The sequence below is a fragment of the Podarcis erhardii genome, assembly GCF_964252035.2.
Source record: "Podarcis erhardii genome assembly, chromosome: 8".
NCBI lineage: Eukaryota > Metazoa > Chordata > Lepidosauria > Squamata > Lacertidae > Podarcis > Podarcis erhardii.
In genome coordinates, this window is record NC_138499.1 from 79,599,172 (window position 1) to 79,606,901 (window position 7,730).

At 43.7% G+C, this 7,730-nt stretch overlaps 1 long non-coding RNA gene across 1 annotated transcript; it reads right to left on the reverse strand.

Moving 5' to 3' along the window:
• Positions 1-721: 721 nt before the first annotated feature.
• On the reverse strand, positions 722-4,758 carry LOC309348122. Its single transcript, XR_014159187.1, has 2 exons — positions 4,029-4,758; positions 722-1,499 (listed from the first exon to the last, which is right to left on the reverse strand). It is a non-coding gene; the product is annotated as an uncharacterized lncRNA (long non-coding RNA).
• Positions 4,759-7,730: the final 2,972 nt, after the last annotated feature.

Here is a 7,730-nt window from a genome sequence, read left to right on the forward strand (position 1 = left end):
CTGGCATCTGGAGAAGGGAGAAAATGCTTATTTCTGTCTCTGTAAAGTGATCAGTGTTTTCAATGGCCAGCCCACTTTGAAAGAGCAATAGCCTCTCTTGTGGGCTTTGTGCTATGTGGGTGCTGGCGCCTGCCTCACAAAACTGCATGAAATATAGTCCAGAAGCGACACAATAATGTGATTACTTCATACGCAGCGGTGTCGAGTGTGAAATTCACCAAATGATTAACGGTATGAGCCTGCTGTAAAATATCATCCTGATGCTTTGCTGTTGCCCCACTTGTCCAGTTTTTAGCGCTGCCTTTCAAACAGTCAGAAAACTAAACATGATTATAGCAAAACATGGCTTCATTAGTCCCCTCAGGGAATTAATTACCTGCTTTATCTGAGAAACTGTAATAATCCTCTTAGGTCGTGAGTTGTTAATCTATGTTAACATTGCAGTGTAGGTCAGAAGTGTGGAACAAGACAATCTATATCCTGAACAATCCTATTGGTAACATTTCTTTTCCGTACAACGACCGAGACAAAGAGATATCAGAAAAGCAAGCTTTTGGGTACTGCTGACCAAAGGCAAGGACATACAGGGATGTGCACTTCATATTAGCCTTTTCATTGCAACTGTCATAGCAGCATCTACTATGGATTAAAGAGATCCATTCTCGATTTTTCTTAAAACTTGGTTGTGTCCTATTCAAACCTAGTGCAGGAGCAGAATCACTTTTCCTTTTCTTTTTTTGCAAACAATGCCAGAAATGATAAAAAGCCTGCTTGTAGTGTTTGCACCTACAGTTTCTGCTTGCAAAAAGGGGGAAGCAGCTTACCAGATGGGGTGGAGCAGCTATGCGAGGAGAGAGAGGGGTGAGACGGTGAAGTCAGTGCAAATACAATAGTGGAATCAATGTGGTGATCCTGCCAGTGGGTTTGCACCATGCTGACCTCCCTGCCTCTTTCTCCTGTTAAGCAACAGTTACCCAAAGCTAGGATAGCATTTCCACACTGTCCTGCCTCTGCAAAAAAAAAAAGTTTATTCATTAAATTGCCGTCAGTGAAATTGTTGTCAAATGAAGCTGGCTGGTAGCATCTGCCCTCCTGATTTTATTTAGAGTTGCACAATATTTGTACTGAGGTATATTTCCAGTGCAAACATAGTCCTCAGAGCTGGGACCTGACTACTCGTATTGAGTGAAGGACACTGGTGGTGCTACAGAAAAGAAAGAATGAATGCAATGCTTTCAGAACCTCCAAAAACATACCAGGAAAAAACCCTTTCCTCGTCTTGTTTGTAAGCCAACTGGCTGCTCCTTGATTGGCTGCTGTTTCAGGAATATGAATCGGATGATGAAATGGACTGTGCTCCACGAAAGTGTTTGCCATCCAAACTTTGGTCATTAAGGTATCTCAAGGTTGTTGGTTGTTTCACATATTATCCTTTGTGCTTGCACTGCAGCAGCTGAAGCCTATGACCAGGAGTGGGCTGTAAGGAATGTCCTTAGAAGCTGAAGAGACAAAGAAAATTGTTCTTGTCAGTGGTGAACCACATTTGCAAAAGAAACTGTACTTGAAAGTGCCAGAGAAGAACATTGTTTGACAATCTGTTCCTATTACTTCTTACTTGCACTAGGCATTGTGACTTTCGGATCTTTCAATCTTTGCAAACTTGACTGCTAGACTATTTCGTGATTTTAAATTTAACACAGACCAATAATCACCCAGTGAATTTTGGACTCCTCATACGGAGCTCAACTTCTCTTTAGCACAATATAAATGAAATACAATCCCCATGCATCCAGCTGATGGAGATCCTTGACTTTTTTCTTAAGGCATTGTAATTACTCCTTGATTCATTTTCCTTTGAATGGAACAGTTAATAGAAGTTATTTTTAGTGCTGCTCCTATGCAACTCAGGTTGAAATAAAATGTTTTATTTCCCCCAAGGAGCAATCTGTTTAAAATCATTTCTCAAGCCAGGCTACTATCAGTAGCACTGTCAAAACCTCATTATTACTGACTTCATGTTTTGAATTTTATTCAGCACCTTTTCAGCCACCGGTCACAGGAAGCTTTGGCAGGCCCAAATAACTGTTTGCAGTATTCATATGGGAGCATGAATAGAAATTAGGCAGAGCTAAGGCAGGATAAGGATGCAGTCAGACAGACAAGGCTAGCAGTGGCTGTGTGTCAACCAAAAGAGAATATCTCCATCTACCAGGGAGTGAGCTAAAAGGGCAAACAGGAATGGCAGCTTGAAACACCCTGTCAGGAATTGAGACTGGAACTGGGAGATGAGTTTATTTTGTTGGTTAATTTCTGAATGTGATGTAAGTAAGGTCCATATAAGTAAGGGAATGAGAAAAGGAAAGAAAGAGGGTTGGGGATGAAAGAAAGAAAGAAAGAAAGAAAGAAAGAAAGAAAGAAAGAAAGAAAGAGGCACAATGGGTAAACAATGTCTGTCCAGTTGCTGTAAAGCATTACAGTGGTACCTCAGGTTTCATACACTTCAGGTAACATATGTTTCAGGTTACAGACTCCGCTAACCCAGAAATAGTGCTTCAGGTTAAGAACTTTCCTTGAGGATGAGAACAGAAATCGTGTTCTGGCGGTGCGGCAGCAGCAGGAGGCCCCATTAGCTAAAGTGGTGCTTCAGGTTAAGAAAAGTTTCAGGTTAAGTACGGACCTCCGGAACGAATTAAGTACTTAACCTGAGGTACCACTGTATAGCAGAGAGACAGAGATAGAGATAAACTATTAACTATCAAACTACATATTCTGCATGGTAGGTTCCTAGAGAAGCTGGGACAGGCAGCAGTTTTAATTGTATTTATTTCTTTAGAGCACGAGTGAGGAAACATTGGCTCCCTAGGTGTTGTTGAACTTCAGTACCCATCACTGGAGACAAATAGTCAGTTTATGCATCCACAACAGTGACCAGAAGAGGAGTGACTCCTGGGAGGAGCTTGAAGAGATAAAACACCAGGGTGCACCTGTAGCAGCAGAACATGGATACCTTTATCTGCCCTCTGCAACAAAACATGTCCCTCCCATATCGGTCTCTACAGCTACAGCAGGCGCTGTGACTGTCAGGGACTGAGCAGAGGAGAATGGTGGAGACCCCCTCCCCATCCTGACCCTTCCAAGGAGGAGGAAGAGGAAGACACTATAGATTTACAACAGGGCGTTGAGGGAGGTCACAGCTCATAGGCAGATGAGGGGGAAAACTGGGAAATCGTGGGAGGGCTGGAACAACACCCAGCTGACATGTTGTCATTAGAAAGCATTCCAAATGATCCATCTGCCAGAACCTGGCGAGCCTTAAAAGTAGGAGAGCAAAGAGCTCAAAGACAGAGGGCATGTAGCAGCACCCACAGAGGAGATGATGAGAATGACGAATGAGGAAGTGGGAGAGATGGGGGTGGAGATTCACTCAGGATGCCATTATCCTAGAGGCTGTGTTCTATAGCATCTCTCTGTAAAAATTGAAATAATAATAATAATAATAATAATAATAATAATAATAATAGTAATAATTTTTATTTATACCCTCCCCTCCCCAGCCAAGGCTGGGCTCAGGGCGGCTAACAAGCAATAATAAAAACAAGTTGAATGAATACAACTTAAAAACAAAATTAAAATACAACATTAAAATATTGAAACATTAAAATATTAAAATGTAGCCTCATCGCAGGAGGAGAAAGGAAAAGAAAAAAGAAAGAGGGGGAGAGAATCAAATTGTCTCCAAGCCAAAGGCCAGGTGGAACAACTCTGTCATACAGGCTCTGCGGAAAGAAATCAGATCCTGCAGGGCCCTGGTCTCATGAGGCAGAGCGTTCCACCAGGCCGGAGCCAGTGTTGAAAAGGCCCTGGCTCTGGTTGAAGCTACTCTAACTTCCTTAGGGCCCAGGACCACTAGGGTGTTGCTATTTATGGACCTTGAGTCTCTCCGTGGGGCATACCAGAAAAGGCGGTCCCGTAGGTACGAGGGTCCTAAAAAAGGACGGTAAGAAACTTTCCCTTGTCTTCATACTTACCTGGACAACCAGCTGGGAGCCGCTGACAGAATCCTGACAGTAACTCTCCAATGGTTTGACTTTACCCCCGAAGGTACTTTCTTCCATCATCTCCCAAGACAGATGGATGCCAGCTCTCTCAACTCAACAACTCCCATCAACCCTAGGAAGCTCACTTTATAGCCTTATGAGAACTTCTCAGAGCAGCTTATAAAAGATTCCCAGATGAAAAACGGCAAGTCTGGTTTCAAGCAGAGGAACTCAGGTGACATTTCCTGCCCTCATTCTTGGGTCTGCCCTGATTTTGACCTTCACCCTCAAACCGTAGAGGCAGCAAAGCCTACTGAGAATCTTGGAGGACAAAGGAGTGGGAACTGAGCAGCTTGAATTCACTCAGCTCATAATGGAGGCAAGTCTTTCCTTGCTGGCAATTGGCCGTTGCCTGGCAACAATTCTCACTGAGGACCGCGAAGGCAAAGGAGTGGGGCTGAACTACCAGAACTTGTTCAGCCCATGATGACCTTACATAGACATTTTCTATTGTCTTTGCTCGGTGTGCTGTGCAAACCAGCAGTTCTGATTGCTGAGAATGGGAAGTACAGCATAAAAGAGGCTAAGAGAAAGCTAAACCACAGTAAGGCTACAATCCTAAACTCACTTACCTGGCAGTAAGGCTCTTGAACTTGGAGGTACTTGCTTCTGAGTAGACTTCTATCCTATGTATAGCATTACACTGCCAATGATCTTTAATATGGACTACCTAACCGTGCTTTTTCCTGGGGGTACTCAAAGGTACACGGTATTGGCATCTTTTTTTCTAGAAGAAAAGCACTGCAGATTTATTTTTATTTTTTTTAAATATAATTTTTATTAAGTTTTCCATATTTTATTGCATTTCAGTATCAAAAAATAACTTAAGACATTGTTTAAATAAAGCATCGACCTCCTTCCTTCCCTCTAACAGACTTCCATATCTCATTACCAATTTCTCCACATTCCTAAATTCACTTTTTTAACCTTAAATCAATATTTTAACAATCACCTACTTATAAGTAAATCAGCTCCTTAATTTTCCATTACCAAACATTTCAACTTAAACCTACAAACGTATTCAACTGTTTGCAATTTTCTTTCATATAGAGTATAAATTTGCCCCAGTCCTTTTGGAACAAATCATCACAGCGATTCTGAATCTTTCCCGTCAGCTTCGCCAGCTCCACGTATTCGACCATCTTTACTTGCCAATCTTCCAATGTGGGGAATTCATGTTGCTTCCATTTCTGGGCCAGGAGTATTCTTGCGGCCGTTGTGGCATACATGAACAAATTTACATCTTTCATTTAGATTTCCTCAATTAACCCCAACAGGAAAGCCTTTGGTTTTTTGCTGAAATTATACTTAAATATCTTTTTCAATTCATTATATATAGCACTGCAGATTTATGTGTAGGGAACATAAGACGAAGCTAAACTATAGCTAAGAACTGGGTCCCATCTTGTTTTCCATCATAATCTGGAGATTACACCCAAGATATACCTACTTTTTTAAATTTAACTGCTAGGCAAATCTAGCCAGATGGGTGGGGTATAAATATTATTATTATTATTATTATTATTATTATTATTATTATTATTATTGTCAGGGGTTCAGGAGCAGAGACACAGGAGAAGGAGCAAATGGAGAGTGAGGAGGAGGAATACGAGGGGGGTGTAGGCAGTGACAGTGGTCAGAGAGATTCCACGAGTCTCTCCAGCGAATCGGAAGATTCACAGAGAGGAGCGCCAATGGCCAGGGCAAGGGGGGTGCCAAGGGGGAAACCCCAGAAGGAAGGGGCCAGCGGGGACTCCCTGAGCAGCAGTTGGAAATCAGGACCAGCGTCCCCACCAGAGCGTAGTGGGGGGGAGGAGTCCCAGGCATCGGGACCAGTCTTCCCACCACCAGAGGGAGGAGATGAGTCAGGATTGGCCACGCCTCCATCGGAGAGCGGGGAAACGGTCGAGAGGAAAGTCACCGGCTGGGCGCGCGCGCCAAGTTCAAATGTACAGGCGAGCGGCACAGCAAGTAGCCCGGATAGGGAGCCAGGTCCTAAAGCCCGCCGGAAGGAAGGGCAAGACTCAGGGGGGTCAGCGTCAGAAGAGTCCAGGAGGGAGGAAACCCCAGGGGGCAGAAGGACCCAGAGGAGGAAGGAACAGCGCAGGAGGTGGAGCCGGGCTAGGATCTTAAACTGGTGCGGAAGGGGCAGTGACTCAGAGGGGACTTCGCCGATCTAGAGTCTAGACGTAGGGTTGCACGCTCTGGCTTTAAAATGGAAATTATACTTCAATAAAGACTTTTGTACATAATATCAGCCGGGCGTTGGTCCTCTGTGAGCTGGGACCTAGAGGCAGCCCTGACAATTATTATTATTATTATTATTATTATTATTATTATTATTATTATTATTTACATGAACTGTAGGACAAATGTACACACTGAAAGCTGAATAAAAATGGATTGGAATTGACTAAATATATAATATAATGGAAACATTCTGTGGCAGAGGGAAACTAGGTTATCCATTGGTGTCTTTCCAGTTTTATTGTTCTTAAATTTAGCTATAAAGCATTCACATAAAATGTGGTCAATTCTAATGCTCAAATGGTAGTGATGTTTAGCACTTATTTTGTGTCTTAAAATCAGTACATTACCTTGCAAATCCTTTTAATAGCCTGAAAAGGTAAGCCGGTGTACTACTTTTCTAGTGTTGCATATAGACGATCTTAAGCTGAAATTTTCGGCTTGCCCAAAACCACGCAGTAAGATTTGAACGAAGGACTCTCCAGCTCACACTCAAGAGTCACTATGCTCAATCAGTTCCATGTAACATCACAGACGCCATTAAGTAATATTCTGAGCAGGGATATCTCAAGACCCGTGGAGGAATGTGCCAAGCCTTCTCAGAGCTCTTCTGGGTCTACTGAAATCAGTTGGCTGTTTTGCCCAAGCAGGAAGCTCTTCTTGACATTTCACATTAGGTCAAACTCACTACATTAGATCGAGGCTTAGTCATACTTCAAGTAGACCCATAGGAATCAATAGGACTGACTTAAGTGCAGTTGATTTCAGGGGGTCTGCTTTAAGAAAAAGCAGCATTGGGGCACAGGTCTGAAATATGGTCCTGATCCAGATTGAGAAATATAGTCCTGATCTGAAATATGGTCCTGATCCTGGCCCAGAGCCGTCTTCTATCAAAAATTGCCTCCTTCCTAGATGTTAGCTCCAGAAGGGGCAAGGAGATGGGACGCGGCAAGTAGGTGGGATGCGGGTGGCGCTGTGGGTTAAACCACAGAGCCTAGGACTTGCCAATCAGAAGGTCGGCGGTTCGAATCCCCGCGACGGGGTGAGCTCCCGTTGCTTGGTCCCTGCTCCTGCCAACCTAGCAGTTCGAAAGCACGTCAAAGTGCAAGTAGATAAATAGGTACCGTTTCGGCAGGAAGGTAAAAGGTGTTTCCGTGCACTGCTCTGGTTTGCCAGAAGCGGCTTAGTTATGCTAGCCACATGACCCGGAAACTGTACGCCGGCTCCCTCGGCCAACAAAGTGAGATGAGCGCTGCAACCCCAGTCGGCCACAACTGGACCTAATGGTCAGGGGTTCCTTTACCTTTACCTAGAATCAGAGAGAATCAGAGAATTCTAGAACAACCCCCTGTAGACCAACCCCCTCCAGTGCAGGAATCACAGCAC